Genomic DNA, 18,059 nt, shown 5'->3' with positions numbered 1-18,059 from the left:
TCACATTTCAATGTAAATGTTATTAACATGTTTTTAACTTTTTAATATCATTTGGTTTATTTTTCTCCACTTATATGAGATTATTGAAAATTATATTAGATGAATTCTAAATAAATATAAGTTTAAATTTTAATGACTTTAAAAAAATTTTAAAGTGGTAGGAAAAGTTTTAAAAAAAATGCAAATTTATAAATTTGCGTCTGCCACTAGACTTAGTTTCTCATTAGATCTTAATTAGGAACAAAATCTCAGTTTTTGTATTTTTATTATTAAATTGAAAGCTAAGAAAAAACATTTTTCACTTTTTTATTAATATATTGTCACCATTTTTTAATTTTTTAAGAACAATTCGAGCCTCTTTTAAACCATAAGAATTTGTTAGTTCATACAAAAACATTATCAAGATTACGTACACAGGGTTCCCGCGGTCCTTGAAAAATTTAAGAAGTGGTAGCAAATTTAGGGTGGAGCTACAATATACTTATTTATTTTAATATACTTTTTTATCGTAAAGTGCTGAAATTTTCGTGCATATACATATTTTTTAGAAAAAAACTTTTAGTGGTGGCTACACAGAAATAAAAATGTCAAAATTTCTTTTATTTTTATTACCACTTTTTAAAATTCTCAAGGACCGTGGGAACCCTGATACATTATAAAAGAAGTTGAAATAATTACATTTTTCACGTGTTTTAGTAGTTAAAACGATGGAGGAGTAGAGTTTCGACTACTCTCCTCTTTTTTAAGATACAAATTTATCCAAAATAGATTAAAGTATTACTATGCTGAAATTACAGAAACTATTTTATCACAGAGAATTAAACTATGTTTAATTTTAGTTTATTTTTAAAAATTTGTCAAGTTTTCTGACAAGAAACTAAAATTCTTAAAAATTAATAATGGCAAGAAAATCTGTCATGTGTAAATTGCCTATCGAAACATTCGTACACTTTATTAATTATCCTAATATTCCTAAGAAGAATAACATGTATCAGGTGAGAAAATAATGCAATAGCAGGAAAAATAATGATAATTTAAAAGCTCTTTTCCTGATTGGTAAAATGTTTCAGTAATTGGATTTCATGTGCAAAGTAAGTAAACACTGGACGTTAATACTGCTGTGCTATTAAAAAAAAACAACGTAAGTGCTTCACGATTAATTCCCAGATAAGTGGCTTGACAACTGTTTTCCTTCTATTGCTAATGCTATGAATACTAAATTAGAATTTCAAAAAAACTAATAAAAAAATTTTTTTGCAATATTTTTAATTTATTTTATAGCCATCGCTGAACACCGGACCCAATTTTTCGGGTTTACGACTACCAATGTTCAACTCAGTAACCTTGTAATTTTGAGCCCAATCCAGAAGACAAGGGAACTCCTGAATCAAGTATTGGGTTAAGCGAATAATTAACTTTTTTAATCAATTGAAAAATTACCGTTTCAGTTTTTTTGGGAATATTTATTTAATCACTCCACATGTTGTTATGGGAAGCAATTTAATTTAAAATTTTATACAGAATAACTAGATTAAAAAAAATCTATTTCGAAGAAAAGCAAATTAAACGGGAACAAGAAATAATGCGTAGCCCAAATTTTCTATTTAATACATCATTTTTTCAAATTTATTTACAACCATAATGCAATTTTATTTTATCAATCAATTTTATGCAAAATTAATTTTAATTCATTTTATCACATTATTTTAATTCATTTTAATACATTATTCAATTTTAATTAAAATGAATTTTAATTCAAAGAAATTGATGGTTATCATTGAGCTGAGGGGATAAATTAGGTGGGTGAAATTTATAGAGCGGTTATAATCATGGACAAGAAGAAAAAAGCGGCTCTCAAACTATTTTATTATTGATTTATTATAATTTTTTTTTAATTATAAAAGGTGGGACTAATTATTCTTGGTCTCATATCTAATTTGAAATAAAAGTGATGCAATCATACTCAAAACTGACGTGAATTAGATATGTTGAAATTAAAGTGAAATCAAAAACAATTCTGTTGTATTAACATGTTGAATGCTATGGGGATCATCGGTGACCAGCACTGAGTTTTTGAAGGGCCACGTGGTCACCGGTGACCGACGTAGCCAAGATTATTAGGAACACGTAATTCGAGTAAATTTTTAATTGTTTTATTTTATTATCGTTACTAAAATGGTTTGAAGAAATGAATGCTATATGGAACACACAAAAATAGTTTTATTTATATATGTTACCGACAAAGTATGAAATCCGGCATTATATTCAATGCCTAAAACTAGCCGGTAAAGTATGAAATGATTTATATTTCACACATTGCCGAGACATTATATATAATGATGGATGCTATTTAGGCAAACTATGAAATAAACGTCGTGATGAGGTTATTATGTAAATGGTGTACATGTTACTGTGAATGACCGAAATCTGTGGTTGTTGACTTTCACCGGTGAATGTTGACAATCATATAGTCGCTTTGGTGAATGTCCGAAATATTTATTATATCCGATTTGATATTAATTAATTCGTGGATATAATTACATTTATTCGATATTTTAATACTTACTGACGATAGATTAGAAGAAACATCAGTGTTTGGAGTATCGTGCAAATATATACCGACCAATGATACTTGACCTTAAAAAAATATCAGTGTTGGATATAAAGGGCAAATGTATACCGGGCAGTGGCCGTTGACCTTAAAAAACATCAGTGTAGGGTATACTTGGCAAATGTATATCGGGCAGTGGCACTTGACCTTAAAAAACCATTGCCCGGTATACCTTACACTGATGATTTTTTAAGGTCAGCCACTGCCCGGTATATATTAGCCCGATACTCCAAACACTGATGCTTCTTCTAATCTATCGTCAGTAAGTATTAAAATATCGAATAAATGTAATTATATCGACGCATAAATTAATATCAAATCGGATGTAATAAATATTTCGGACATTAACCAAAGTGACTATGCGATTGTCAACATTCACCGGTGAAAGTCAACAACCACCGATTTCGGCCATTCACAGTAACATGCACATCATTTACATAATAACCTCATCAGGACGTTTATTTCATACTTTGCCTAAATAGCATCCGGCATTACATATAATGCCTAGGCAAAGTATGTAATACTTCTCATATTTCATACTTTGCCTAAAAACGTCTGGCATTATATATAATGCCGGCATTTCCTACTTTGCCGGTCACATATACACAGAGATGCCAACTTGCTCGGGACAGCGAATAAATATTTTCAAGTGGTAGTTTATTAATTGAGATTCTTGGTTTAATAAATTCAATTTAGTACATTTTTATCCATCACTATTTCTCCACTAATCCACCACTAAACAATTCGTAAACTTATTAAATTCACCACTTTTATAAGATATGTCACGCTAAAACTTTTAAAAAACTAGCAAAATCTGTCTAATATTTGCAAATTTAGTTTGTAGTTATTTACCGTTTGGCCAGACAGGCAAGCAATGTTAAGTTAGCGCATTTAACGTGTTAAATTTACCTTTATTAAGGAGGCAACTTTATTTTCTTTGATTTATTAACACCCCAGAAAATGTCACTCATCTGCTTCATCCACTAAGTTTTTCAAATGCTCTGTGAAGTAAAAAGCTGTACAAAAACCATTCATTCGTATAATTTGCCAAAAAAATAGAAGAAAAAAAAGTAATTGTGTAGATCATCGCTGACAAATGAGAATATAAACGATACCTTTTCAGACAATTGAATGTAATCAAGCGTCTAGTTAGAGGGTACAAAAACACAACATTGATATTTCCGTAAAGGAAAATCTCTCTTTATGTTCGCCCGGAAATTAAAGAAAGTGCAAAAAACTAATCGAAACACACGATGTTTACTCTATTACAATAACAATGTTTTAAATGGGAAATGTTTAGATGAAGAAAAAAAATACACCTTGTTTTTCTTTGTGTAATTACTAAACTTGGTGAAGCGTATCAGATGATTTTGATATCATCTGATACATTGTAAATTAGCTTTGCTATCGTTTTACTCATACTCTACTAAGGCAGATCCAAATGCCGGAAACTACTGTTACAATGCCGGTAGTTTTATGAGCCTGTTTTCATCTTTGAAGTACTTCGTTTACAGGGAAAAAAATAGTTTGGAAAACACTAGAAAAAATATAGTCTAGATTAGCGTTTATTAAAAACAAAAAAGGATAGATATGCGTGGTATCATCAACAGGTTTTTTGTTTACCAAATTTGAGGCATAATACACAAAGGAAAAAATATAATTTCCATCTTGAATAACATATGATCTATTGAATCATTAAGATTAAGCCCTAGAACATGAAGATCCGATTATTAGATCAAAAGTTATTCAGAGTGGTCATTTTCCTCACACTGTACCTTTGATTTTATCCTGTAATTGTCAACCTTCGTAATTATTGCAAGCTATTCAATTATCGTGATTACTATGTCGTTAAGAAATACCTGACAAACCATCTATTAACCCCTTGGGGACGGGTGATTTAGAAAAGCATTCGTACAAAATCAGGATCAGAACGTAATTAAATAAAAAACGGTAACTTAAATGCAGTCGTTTCTAATTTGACAGACTTACTTTGCTTTTACTTTAATTATTGTTAGTTTAATCATATATATAATCAATGTTAATTCAAAGTATAACTAAATAGTTCTATTTTGAACAAAGTAATGGTGAATTAAATAAATCCAACAATTATAACTCCGCCCACAGATAAACTGCTAAAGAATTACTTTGATTACCAGTTTTATCTCTTTACCCTGGTTGATACGGTTTTATGCTGGCACGTATTAGTGACAGTCGGCGCGAAAGGGTTAAAAGAAAAACATATGCGTTATCGTTTTTAAGGATAAATTAGCAATACGTGTTTATAAAGTTAACGAATTCATTTTGATCGCAAATTTTGACCAGTCAGTACAATAGAAATAATTCCGAAACATTATAAAAGTCTCACTCTTACGTAAACTACTCACACATTTGTTGACAAAATAAGTTGAAACATTTATTTTGATCATACACTATAGCTGAATACATTATTAAAAAAATAGTTATGAAAGATTTAAAAATAAAACATGCTTGTTTTAAATTTCATCATAAAAAATTCCATAGCAAAATACATACTAATAAACTAACTATATGCATACATTAATAAACATACACTATAAAATTAAATATATTTTTATTAACTTCTTAAATTATCCCTCAAATCATGCAAAATTATATAAAAAATAATTATATATATATTAGCATTGGTAAATAATAATTTTACTTTCCCTATTAATATCCAAAATACTCAAATGCCATTCAAAAAGGGGAGAGCTAAATTTAAAACTGGTAGTAAGTTTTTGATACATTATTATTTATATGATTTGATAATTATCAATGCATTATCTCTTTCTGAAATATACTGCCTTGCTTTACTCACTTTTAATTTATTCGAAACAAATGCCATTGGCATACCTGCCAACTTTTGATCCCTTCCATTACGATTTTTCCCAGTGGTAGTAAAATGGAATTAAAATTTCAATTGTAAGCAAAAAAATACGTTGTGTTTGAAGAAACATCAGCTGACAACCATGATAGTAACGCATATTAATATATATGCCTAATTTTTTTAAGAATAGTGGTGATCAAAATCATTTAAAAATTAAGTTTATAAAAGAAAATATAGTATATATTTACTACCGCTTTAAATATAAAAACAAAATTTTACGCCAAATGCGTAAAAGTTGGCAGGTATGCATTGGGTTAAAGATCAAATCTCTTAACCTGTTTTAGCGCCAAATTTCATTTTTGGAACTTGCCTCTCTTTTAAAATCTTAAAGAATGGTAATTCAATCCTTTCAGCTATTACAACTGGAGAAGCTGAATTTTTCAACCAACCAAAATATGCCAATCATACAGAATTATATATCTTGAGATAGATATCTTGTTCTGAAATTATTTTTCATCATCAACTTTACCCATCCCAGGAACGTCCTCGTCCTAGTGTTTTGATTTTATTGGGAGCCTGGGCCGAGAAGGGACACTTATTATTCCATTCATACGGAGTTTTAGCACTGTTTTGATTGAGCACTGAGGTAAGCCTCCACACGGTTTTTTGCAGGTAGTCCGATCAGACCACTATGAAGGTAAACCAATAAGTGAAAGAACCATTTAATAAGAAATCTATTAAAAATTAGAAAGTATGAGCAAATATATGTTAAAAAAATTTTTAATTTATGAATGTAATTGATTTGTTTTATTTACTTGTCAACCGCTACAGATTCAATTCTCAAAAATATTTGATAAATTTCTCTTAAGTACGTTTAAAATGTAGTTCGTGATCATGCGCACAAGTGGTTCGCTTTTAAATAATCTGCGCAGACTACTTGTAAGAAACCGTGTGGAGGCTTTCTGATGTAGGAGGTGATAGGTAAGCAGGCAGTGGAGTTGCTTTTATGAATGTTTTAAGCACTTTGCTTGAATAACTAGAAAGGAATCAAAACATAAAATGAGCAACTTGCTCTAAACTGTGCTTGCTTGATTTTGGAGCTGTTCAGAATTGTATCAGCACGAGAAAACGTTATTTTCAGAAAGGTTGATGGAATTATTTGTTTTGATAGTTACGATATGAAGCGTCGGAGGTGAAATGTGCAGCCCCAGAAATGTCAATAAACGTTTTATATATGTGCTAAAATTATAACAGAAATCTTGATAGTTACAGATATTTAATTTTTCTCGAAAAAAATGCCAGAGTCATACCTGCCAATTCTTCCGGATTTTCCGGAAGATTTTATTTTCATATTTAAAGTGGTAGCAGTACTCGGGTTATTCCAGTTAACTTTTTGAATTATAATAATAATTATAAATGAGTTTGACCACCACTACATATAAATAATTATAATAAATATATCAGAGCATAATAATCCCTGCCCAAGCGAATTTCCACGAGATCAAAATTTAAATATATTTTTGAGTCAAACTGTTTATTGTTTTACAACCACTCTGAAAATCCAATTTCGGAAAGAGTGAAAGTTGGCAGGTATGCAGAATGATATGTGTTTCGTACCAGTCTCTTTTCAGTCTTGCTATATAAGGGCTTTCAACCATGCCCTCTATTTAGTGTTAAGAATATCAGCTGATCTTTCAACACTAAAAATAAATTCAAAACAAATGTAAGCTTAAAAATACGATTAAATATTCAAAAAAAAAAATTTTTTTTTTGTATAAATAAGCACTATCTCATTAAACAAGCAATTGGTCATTTATAATTTGTTTTCATAATGACATTTCAGCCCTAAGGGCTAGTTGATTTAGGAAATTTTGAAACTCGTTATCAGAAAATTAAGTCAACAATCAAATCAATGACTCTTTCCATTTCAAAACAAATAAGAATTTTTTTTCTTAAACCCCTAGGGGACGGGTGATTCATAAAAGCATTCGTTCAGAATCAGAATGTAAATAAATAAAAAACGGTAACTTAAATGTAGGCGTTGCTAATTTGACAGACTTACTTTGCTTTTACTTTAATTATTGTCAGTTTTATCATATATATAATCAATGTTAGTTCAAAGTATAACAAATAATTTTATTTTGAACTAAGTAATAGTGAATTAAATAAATCAAATAATTATAACCCCGCTCGCAAATAAACTACTTTGGTTACCAGTTTTATATTTTTACCCTGATTGATACGGCTTTATGCTGACACGTATTGTGACAATCGGGGCGAAAGGGTTAAGGCACAGATGTTAACACTAAATTCAAGATGAGAAAAATAGAATTTAGAATATGTTTGCATGAGATTTTTAGTTGGTTTTAGGTTTTAGGTTGGCTAGCTAGGAAAAAATGATTGAAAAGTTCATTTGCAATAAGCTTTAGCTCTAGCTATTTCGTGGTGTGAATCTTAAAATGTTGGCAAAATTACCAATAATTCTGAAAGGTTTGGTTTTTAAAAGGCTACCACTCAATAAAATATTTTACGAAAAGGATACTAGTTGGTAGGCCTGTACATATTCAGGGTTACCAGCTCTCTCCGCGTTTTGGGAAAACTTTTTCCAGTGGTACTGCAGTTTATATTTTAACATGTGGCTTGCCCCTTTAGCCAAACGGTAAATTAACTACAAACTAAATTTGCAAAAAGTAGACTGATTTAGCTAGTTTTTAAAAGGTTTAGCACGGCTTATCTAGAAAAAAGTGACGATTTATATAACCCTACGAATTTTTTAGAATTAGTGCATAGTTTTTAGAAATAGTGGTGCATAAAAATCTACTAAATTGAATTTATTAAACCAAGAATCACAATTAATAAACTACCACTTGAAAATATTTATACGCTGTCCAGAGCAAGTTTGCATCTCTGTATATATAAATAAAACTATTTTTGTGTGTTCTATATTTCATTAATTTCTTCAAACCATTTTAGTAACGTTAATATAATTAAAAAAAATAAAAATTTACTCGAATTATGTGTTTCTAATAATCTTGGCTTCGCAGGTCACCGGTGACCCCAATGGCATTCAAGGTGTAAATGTATTATTCTTTGCTCTGTAGATTTGTTTCAAAGTCATTTTCCACACCACAACAGGCAAATGCAAATGAATCAAACGTTCACATCAAAAGCACTTTTATCCATCTTTCTTGAGGGGAAACTTTTAAAATGTTGGAAAAAGTACCAAAAAAATTTTGAAAGCTTCAGTTGTTAATTGGGTACTTGCACTTCAAGAAGAAGATGATAACAATACCCACACACGTGACGCTATGACGTCAACTCCAGCTGATCGTTAATAAGCAAAATGGCGTGTTAAAGTTGAGCTAAGTTTCTCCGCATAAATCAGAATGTTAATTAACGTAAAGTTGATTAAATACAGCGTCGTATCGCACATCTAATTCGTTGAAATATACTCATACCTGCCAACTTTTAATCCCTTCCATTATCATTTTTCTCAGTGGTATTAAAATGGAATTAAAACTTCAATTTTAAGCAAACAAATGCGATGTATTTGAAAAAACTTAAGTTGACAACCATGATAGTAACGCATATTAATCTATGTGCTTAATTTTTGTAAGAATAGTGGTGATCAAAATCATTTGAAAATTAAGTTTATAAAAGAAAAAATAGTATATATTTACTACCACTTTAAATATGAAAATATAATCTTCCGGAAAATCCGGAAGAGTTGGCAGGTATGTCTATTTCGTCTACGTTTCTTACTTAACTTAAATTTTTGTTTATGTATTTCATTGCAACTTCGTTGCGTAATTAGTTTGTTTACGTTCTACTTGGTTTCATGCCTGCATTTGTGTTAAGTAAGAAATATATAATGAAAAAATCTTTGTGTAAGAATATAGAACGTGTCACTTAAGAAAACTGATACTTGACGGACCTGGCACACTCGAAATAAAATGAAAAGAATAGTTTCAAACGTAAACAAATACCAAATGCTTTTAATAAGTCTTGAAATGTACAAATTTAAAACGTTATGTATAATATTGGTCTCATAAATGTTGCTACAAAACCTAGAGTAGGAGTACATCATCAGGATTGAAATTGAATTGGATACCGTACTCGGAAATGTTTTGATATGCAGCTAGGAGCGTTTCCCTAATATGAACTGTTTTTTCGTGTGCTTCTCAACAGACATAACAGGGGGAGGGCCCCTAGCCGCTTTCGATGACATTCCAGGGCCATGTTTCCAATGCAATTTTTAACCCGATCAAAAGCCCTAACTGCTTCAGAACTTTGTCGCTACATTTACGCGATTTGCTGGTACATATTTATAACGTTTTAAAACTTGTGCATTTAATCAGAAAATAGAGTAAAAATATCACTTAACACGTTGAATCCCACGCTAATTTTACATGGCTTGCCCGTCTGGACAAACGGTAAATAACTACAAACTAGACCTGCAAATGTTTGACAGATTTTGCTAGTCTTTTAAAAGGCTTTGCATGACGTAACTCATTTCATTTCATTTATTAACAAAAAATTGGGTACCTGGGCCGCGCAGCGGCCCCTATCCCATACATCATGAATTAAAAACATTGTGTGATAACATTTTGATTTTGCAACATTATGGTATGCAATGAAGCATGACGTAACTGAAAAAGTGGTGAATTATATAAGCCTACGAACTGTTTAGAAATAGAGGTGGATAAAAATCTACTAAATTAAATTCATTAAACCAAGAATCACAATTAATTAGCTACCACTTGAAAATATTTATTCGCTGTGCGGAGCAAGTTGACATCTCTGTGTATATANTATTTTACTGAGTCATCCAACTCTTAAATTCTTAATTATGCAAAATTTTAAATTCGTGGGGCACTTTTTATCTCTTTAAAAACAAACTTGTTCGATTATATGGAATAGATATTAACCACATGTGTAAAAAAGGGCAAAGTATTTGCTTTAAAACTTGTTGAGGTTAAAGTAAAAATTTCTTTCTATTAAACCCTGTTGTTTTAAAGAGATCACAAATACTTTATTGCATGCATAAATTTGCATTTTAAAATATGCAATGCATTTTACAGGGCACATAGATTACTTTGAGGAACAAATTTTTTGTTGCATTTCTACAAATACTTGATTGTACGTAATTCGAGTGTGTGGTTTACAAATCTGAAATTAGTCTTGCTCCTAAAGCTACAGTTTTCTTTAATGACATTTTTAGTCTATTTTTTTTAAATCAAAATATACAACTTTAAGAGTGTTACATATGGCAGAGGGTCGCGTGAATGTTGCGACAAACTTCTAGGGGAGTTAGGGCTCCTCTTTAGAATTAAAACTGCTGTTCTTGAGTCATCATGGATCAGAAAATAGAGCGTTGCCTTCCAGTGAGGTGAATTGGGGTTCGATCCCGGCGATGGCTGGTCGATACGAATTCTGCATCTGTTTTGCGCCAACCACAGTGCTGACACAAAATAATCTCAGTGGTAGACGGATCATGCGTTAGAGTTCCCTTGCTGTCAGGCTAACCATGGCAGGTTCTAGTGGTCTTCCTCTCCATGAAACGCAAATGCGGGTTAGTTCCATCAAAAAGTCCACTACTAAGGCAAATTTCTCCCAATACTTGATCCAGGCGTTCCCTCGTCTTCTGGATTGGGTTCAAAAATACAAGGCTGCGGTTTTGAACATTAGTAGTCGTAAACCCAAAAAAAATTGGGTCGGCTGTTCAACGGCGGTTATTAAAAAAACCACTGTTTTTGAAAATGGTACAAACCGTTTTCCCCACATAATTTAAACTTTTTTATCTTACTATTATTACGAAAAATTCAACGCCCAGAAGATAAGATCGAATCAATCGGACTCTCGCCAACTATGAGTTTGAAACCCTCACAACGAAACATCAATGGTCACCTCGGCAGTATGCGTCAATATTACATTTACTTTATACAGTATAACATGTAATTATTGCTTTTATCCTATAGTTATAAATAGTGTTTCTGCTTTTTTCTTCTTCTCCTATCTAAAATTCTTATTATAAGTGAGTTGCAAATTTTGATACAACATCTCAGCTTTTTTCCCACTAATCTCTGAAATATGAAGCACTATTTTTGAAATATAAAGTTGCCTAGTTGTTAAAAATTATTATATTAAAAACTAAAAAATGTAGCTGGAAGTGAAAAAGTTGAAGCATGTCATATTCTTTGATTTTAAATTACTTTATATGATTTTTCAATCAATCTCTTAAATATAAAAAAATTAGCGTAAAATTTATTCCCACATTTTGTCGGGTAGCAAATTAAATTATAGGAATTGTAAGATGACTTGTTTTTCTAATTAAATGGAATCTAAGTACAGGATGCTACAACTTCTATAGCTTAATATGAACTATAGCAACGACTCCTAAATGGCATTCTACGGATCCCAAGAGTTCCGTAAAAACAGCACAGGTGTCCCGAGACTCAGTACTAGGTGAACAGCCGACGCAATTTTATGGGTTTACGACTCCTTCTAATGTTCAACTCCGTAGCCTTCTAATTTTGAACCCATTCCAGAAGACAAGGGAACTACTGGATCGAGTAATGGGAGAAATTTGCCTTCGTGGAAGACCTTTTGATGAAGCTAACCTGCATTTGCGTTACATGGAGAGGAAGACCGTGAGAACCTCCCACGGTTAGTCTGACGGCAAGGGGGCTCCCATGATCCGTCTACCATGGAGGATATTTCACGTCAGTACTGTGGTTGGTGCAAGGCGGATGCGCATTTCGTATCGGCTGGGATTCAAACCCGGTTCGCCTCATTGGAAGGCGAACGCTCTATCCCTTGAGCCATCGCAGCTCTCAGGACTGGTTTGTGATACTCAAAGCACAGTATGCGAAAACGCAAAATGAAAATGCACCACACCAGAAACATTATTCTTGTTAATTAACTGGACTCGCCAAGCTATTAAATCACACCCGATTGCACAAAGATTTCTTCAATTATCTAAGACAAAAATAGTTGGTTTGCATACTTAAAGATGCTAAGAAAAAAGGTGGTCCTAGATAGTTAAACAATTAATTTCTAGATCCGTGACTTATATTAAACTATATTGCACGATGATGGCTGTCTCGTTTTTGGCAAATATACTCAATAAACTCGAGTCGGGGTTGCGAGAAAAAGAGCTCGATCGCAGTTAGGGTTTCGTTGCCGAAACAAATTCAGAACCGCTGACCTAGAAAATAAAAAAAAAACGTACATACCGTATTTTTCGAACTTTTGCTTTACGTTACTGTTATTATAAACGCCCAGAAGGTGGAATTGAACCACTCTGACTCTCGTCAGCTACGGGTTTGAAGCCCGCACATCGAACCATCGATGGTCATCTGGGCAGATTAAGTAGTTAGAACATTCACTTTATGTAGTACAACATGTATGCATTTTTGAAAAACTGGTAGTTATGATTAATTTTTCCCCCGGTCCATAATTCTTATTATAAGAAAGTAGAAAATTTTTGTAGCACAGGACAGCTTTCTTCCTACTAATCGAAGACAGTATAAAATTTTGTGAAAAATAAAAAAGGTAGATATTGTCAATTACTGGAATAAAAATTACAAAATGTATCAAAATTAAAGAAGGAAGAAGTTGAAAAAAGATTATATTCTTTTATTGTAAATCTATTTAAATAATTTTTTAAACACTCTCTTAATATTAAATAATGTACGTAAAATTTGTTCCGAAATTTAGTCAGATTTTAAACTATAACTAGAGGAATTTTAGGTTAACTTGTCTTTGCCCATCAAACTGAATCAAAGTACCGGATGCTTCAATTTCGACAATTTAATATGATGTAGATCAACGGGTAGCAAATGGTGTTCCGCGTAACCCTAGTGTTACGTGGAAGATACGCTGGAGTTCTGAGATTCAGGACTTGTTTTAGATATGCAAGACGCAGATAACCAAGAACCTAGAATGAAGACGCATTTCTGTTAAGTTGTAGGATTGGTCAAGCAGGTAAATCACAAACAATTGCAAAAAGTTTTATTAAATTATGTAAGAATCTGGCTATCAAACGTCCTCAAATCTTGAGGAAATTCTCGAGTTTCATTGATTGTCCTGAAAAACCTTCAAACTCTTTAATGACAGAAAATATTCCCAAATTTTAACACGAGTAATCAAATGTCTTCGGAAAAAGTAGAATCTTCTTTTAGATACAGGGAAATATTGAAAAAAAAATTGGAAATGTTCATGTTTTTCTTGAACTAGATAGTTTCGTCTTACACCGAATACAAAAGGAAAATAGAAAAGCACAATGCTTAAACAAACAAATAAAAACATAATACTGGTCTTAAAATAATTTCAGCAAAATATAAACAAATTTAATTTCATTAGAATATTATGTGAAATATTTCAAAACTGCATAGTAATGAAATCAAGTTTGATGAAGATGGTTCTGCCTTTGATGGAAGTTATCAATAAAAAAATAATCTGTACTGCATATATAATCTAATATTTTCCATAATTGCATGGTGGCTTCAAATCTTAAAATTTTTTGAGGAAGCTCCTCTGATTTGTCCTCAAATCAAGGTTTAAAAATCTGATAACCTAATCTGTGACAGAAATAGTTGACTGCGTTCTCAATGCTGTTAAAAGAAAGGTATAACAACATACTTTATTACGATAAACAACTAATTTCCAAATCTGTGATTTATGTTAAACTATAAAGCAGGACTTATGAAACTGTCTCTTGTTTAGCAAATATACTCCATAAACTCGAGTCGGGGTTAAGCCAAAAGGATGTCGATCGCAGTCGGGGTTTCGCTGTCGAAACAAATCGGGAACCGCTGACTAAGAAAATAGAAAAAAAACCGTTTATAACGAACTCTATGAATTTTATGTAATTGTTATTACAGTAAAAGAACGCCCAGAAGGTGGAATTGAACCACTCTGACTCTCGTCAGCTACGGGTTTGAAGCCCGCACATCGAACCATCGATGGTCATCTGGGCAGAATAAGTAGTTATAGCATTTGCCTTATGTAGTATTACACAAGTGTATTTTTGATAAACTGGTAGTTATTATAAGTGTTTATGCTTTTTCTTTCTTTTCATAATTCTTATCTTAAGTGAGTTGCAAATTATCATGGTGCAAGACATTAGTGTTTCCACTAATCCCGGCAATATAAAATATTGTATTAAAAATACACTCTATAACAAAAAAAATCGACGCACCAAGAAGCAATCATCCGATTGCTTTGAAATTTCGTATCCATGAATGTTTTGAACAGATATGTAAATGATTAAAATCTGCTGTCCAATGAACGAATAGTTTGATCTCTGGCGCATCGGAACTGCGCATCCAGGAGATGTAATAAGGAGCAGTATTTTAACGGTTGTTAAAACTTTCGGTTTGATTGCGATTCAGATTACCTTTCAACAACTTAAAAAATGCCTCGCTGCAGGATTCGCGCTCATTACTAGCAACTCTCAGAGTTTGACAGAGGTCGTATCATTGGATTGAAAGAGGCCAGTTGGACAAATCGGAGAATCGCTCATCATTTGAGTCGAAGCGATGCGGCGATTCGAAGATGCTGGCAAGGATGGGTGGAAAATGGCAGAGTTCAGCGTCAGGATGGTAGCGGTCGACCTAGGGCTACAACAGAGCGTGAGGACAGAGTGATTGTCCGAGCAGCTGTCACAGCGCCTTCTTCATCTCTATCAACCATCAGACGTTCAACCCAAACACCAGTGTCCACCATGACCATTCACAGACGGTTGAGAGAGCGAAATCTACGCTCGCGGCGACCGTTACGCCACCTGCCACTCACGCCTGCACACTGCCGAGCCAGATTACAGTGGTGCATGGCTCGATCAGGCTGGAATGATGCCGACTGGGGACGTATAGTCTTTAGCGACGAATCCCGCTTCCAACTGTGTCCTGACGATCATCGAAGACGTGTTTGGAGACGCACAGGGCAGAGGGGGGATCCTGCCTTCACTATTGCACGCCACACCGGCCCTCAACAAGGCATTATGGTCTGGGGTGCCATTTCCTTTGACAGCCGGACCCCTTTGGTCGTCATTAGAGGTACACTTACTGCACAGCGGTACGTCGACGACATCCTAAGACCTGTTTTGCTACCGTTCCTTTTGCAGCGCCCTGGGCTGGTTTTTCAGCAGGACAATGCCAGGCCACATACGGCACGTGTTGCTATGGACTGCCTGCAAGCTTGTCAAACTCCTGCTAGGCCTACCAGATCTCTCTCCTATCGAGCATGTCTGGGATATGATGGGAAGGCGATTGCATCTGACACGGAATGTTGATGACCTCGTTCGACAATTGGATCGAATTTGGCAGGAAATACCACAAGAGACCATCCGGGAGCTTTATCGGTCTATGCCACGCCGTGTGGCAGCAGGCTAGAGGCAGATCAACACCTTATTGAACTTGTTACTGTAACTCTGCAATAAATTATTCTATTGTACTGAAATTTTAATCATTTACTATTCTGTACATTGTTTTCCTATCCACCAATTTTCGTTTCAATCGGACGACTCCTTTTTGGCGCGTCGATTTTTTTGTTATCGAGTGTATAAGTAATCTACATATTAGCAATTTCCGTATTAAAAATTGAAACATTTAACAAGAAGAAAAAAAATTATATTATATTATATTCTTGATTTAAAATTACTTTGAATAATTTTTCAATCATTCTTTTAAGTATTAATAAACTCTGGGAACCTCTTTAACTCTTCTACGGGACGCTTAGGTTCCGTGGAACACCAATTGGGAACCATTGATCGAGACATTAAAAACCTTCTATACCTTTCAATTGAAAATGCTTTTTATTTCTGTCATTACAGAAAGAATTTTGATTATTGCACTCGTCCGTTAAAGAGTATATACAGAACGTTTAAAAAGTAATTATAAATCTACCATGAAAAAAATAATAATTTTTAATAATTATTATTATTTTTTATTATTATATTTCATTATTTTATTTAAAAATGGTCAAAACAATTTTTAATTGTAGGGTATACAAATTATTACATAATTTTAAAAAATGTAATTTTATAAGGCAAAATGCAAAATTTGATTAAAATTCGATTTTACAACCGACTACAGAACCAATTTTGTTCAAATGTTTTATTTTGGTACATAAAATAACAATCATTTAAATGATGTACAAATTTTCAGACTGGTATTAAATAAACTATGAAAATATAATAAATAATTGCTTAAAGATATTTTTTTTTCATGGAATTATCTTGGAATAAGTGATATTTTTGATTGAGAGGAAAAATTTTTCAATTATCTTAAAAATATCTCGAGATATGACGAAATACGCAAAAAGTAAATTTAACATTAAGGAGTTCAAACTTCAAACCGCTCTTTTGACCAAATTATTTGGACTATATTTCTCAGATTACGTCTACCCCTATATTTTGGGGGTCAAAATTCCAAATCCGTCGGGGGGGATTTATTCAGAGAAGGTGCGTTTTCGTGACTGATTTCGTAACTTAAAATATCATGTTCACTAACTAATTAGCATATTTGATATAATCCACTCGTTTCACTAAAACTGAGTATCTGGTAGTGAAAAGAATTTTTCATTTGTGATGGTTTTGTTAGAAATATTAAAATAAACAAAAGTAAAACTATATGGAAGAGTCCAAATTTTGGCCCGTTGTCCTCACTAATTATAGCGTTCATATTTCACTAATTGCGACTCTCCTCTTAGATATAGTGTAAAGAATTTGAATATGTTATAAGAAAAAATTAGGTTCATTTAGAGACAGAACTTAATTTTATTTTATTTTATAACTGTCGTTGAACAGCTGACGCAATTTTCAGGATCACGACTACTAATGTTCAACTCCGCAGTCTTGCAATTTTGAACCCAATCCAAAAGACATGGGAACTCCAGGATTAAGTATTGGGAGAAATTCGTGGAGGTCTGTTTGATGAAATAACCCGCATTTGTGTCTCATGGAGAGGAAGACCACGAGAACGTATAGTGACTATGCTGCCAGTATCAGAGCGAATGTGTTGTTGGAATAGAGTGGCATTCATATTTCGATGTCTTCGTTAAATAACGGTCTTCAGTGGGCGTTGTTGCACGTCTACGCGCCCTTGTCCTGATCTTCGGTCTGCATTCCCATTCTTTAAAAAACGGTTCCAGATCCTGGAAATCACACTTTGTTAAACTCCGAAGACTTGTGCACTTTCGGCTCGTGTAAGGCTCCTATACTATCAGAGCTGACCTATCAAGCAATATAGGAGCAAACAAGTTCGCAAGTTAACGTTATTTTAGCATTAGTTATGTTATTACAGAGATGCCAACTGCTGCGGACACGCCAAAATAATTTAAAAAACGGTAAATAACTACAAAGTAAATTTTGCAAATAGTTAACAATATTTGCTTGCTTTTAAAAATGTGAAGCATGTTATACATACCCTCCAACTGCTACGGAATTTCCGTAGTTTCAGAAATCTTCTTATTAGACGGTAGCAAAATTAATGTCTTAATATTTAAAAAAAATTAATTTTAGCGTAACTTGTCCACTATTACTTATAAAAGTGCTGGCCATATGGCTAGATTCTTAAGTTCTGATAAAAGTTTTATGAGAGA

At 32.8% G+C, this 18,059-nt stretch overlaps 2 non-coding genes across 2 annotated transcripts; both read right to left on the bottom strand.

The window, feature by feature from the left end:
* Positions 1-12,733: 12,733 nt before the first annotated feature.
* On the bottom strand, positions 12,734-12,820 carry TRNASTOP-UCA (transfer RNA opal suppressor (anticodon UCA)). Its single transcript has one exon. It is a non-coding gene; the product is annotated as a tRNA-Sec (tRNA).
* Positions 12,821-14,349: 1,529 nt separating this feature from the next.
* Positions 14,350-14,436, bottom strand: TRNASTOP-UCA (transfer RNA opal suppressor (anticodon UCA)). The gene has a single exon. It is a non-coding gene; the product is annotated as a tRNA-Sec (tRNA).
* Positions 14,437-18,059: the final 3,623 nt, after the last annotated feature.

The sequence above is a fragment of the Parasteatoda tepidariorum genome, chromosome 6 (assembly GCF_043381705.1).
Source record: "Parasteatoda tepidariorum isolate YZ-2023 chromosome 6, CAS_Ptep_4.0, whole genome shotgun sequence".
Classification (NCBI taxonomy): domain Eukaryota; kingdom Metazoa; phylum Arthropoda; class Arachnida; order Araneae; family Theridiidae; genus Parasteatoda; species Parasteatoda tepidariorum.
Note: the sequence above shows the minus strand (reverse complement) of the source record. Positions and strands in the feature narration are given on the sequence as shown.